Here is an 874-nt window from a genome sequence, read left to right on the forward strand (position 1 = left end):
CCAACGGGCAGGCTGGGGGTGCAGTAAGAGCTGGGAGGGGACAGACCCAGGACAGGTGACCCAAACTAGCCAAAGGGGTATTCCATACCATCTGACGTCATGCTAAACAATATATAGGGGTGGCTAGCTGGGGGGAAGGGGCCGGACTGCTCGGGGTTAGGCTGGGCATCGGTCAGCGAGTGGTGAGCAATTGCATTGTGCATCACTTGTTTGTACATACTATTATTACTTTCCTATTATCACCATTGTATTATTATTGTTATTATTTTTATTATTATTTTGTTATTATTATTTTCCTGTCTTATTAAACTGTCTTTATCTCAACTCACGGGCTTCACTTTCCATTTCTCTCCCCCGTCCCAGAGAGGGAGGGGGGAGGGTGAGCGAACGGCTGCGTGGTGTTTAGCTGCCGGCCGGGTTAAACCACGACAGCCTTTTAAAAAAAATATGGAACGCTTCACGAATTTGCGTGTCATCCTTGCGCAGGGGCCATGCTAATCTTCTCTGTATCGTTCCAATTTTAGTATATGTGCTGCCGAAGCGAGCACACGCCTACCCCTGACAGCTGAGACACTGCTTTGTGCAGGTGCAGAGGAGAATAATCTCTCTTCAAGTTGGTGAACCTTTTCAGAAAGTTTCTCCCAAGTGTTCTCTTTTGGTCGGTGGGCACTGGTTGGTTCAGGTGGGGAGGACAATAGATTCTCTTCAAGTTGGTGAAACTTTTCAGAAAGTTTCTCCACAGCTGAGACGCAGGCCTGTAAGGAAGAGGAGAGACTTTCTTCGTACTGCCGGAGTTGTTTAGCCGCTTCATCCACTGTGGGTTCCTCATCCTCTTTCCAGGCCATTACTGCCAATGAGCTGGCATATGATGATG

General features: G+C 48.1%; 1 non-coding gene across 1 annotated transcript; it reads right to left on the reverse strand.

Moving 5' to 3' along the window:
* Positions 1-441: 441 nt before the first annotated feature.
* LOC137849045 (U6 spliceosomal RNA) lies at positions 442-548 on the reverse strand. Its single transcript, XR_011091648.1, has one exon. It is a non-coding gene; the product is annotated as a U6 spliceosomal RNA (small nuclear RNA).
* Between the last annotated feature and the right edge of the window lie 326 nt (positions 549-874).

This window comes from Anas acuta, unplaced genomic scaffold (genome assembly GCF_963932015.1).
Source record: "Anas acuta unplaced genomic scaffold, bAnaAcu1.1 SCAFFOLD_143, whole genome shotgun sequence".
Lineage (NCBI taxonomy): Eukaryota > Metazoa > Chordata > Aves > Anseriformes > Anatidae > Anas > Anas acuta.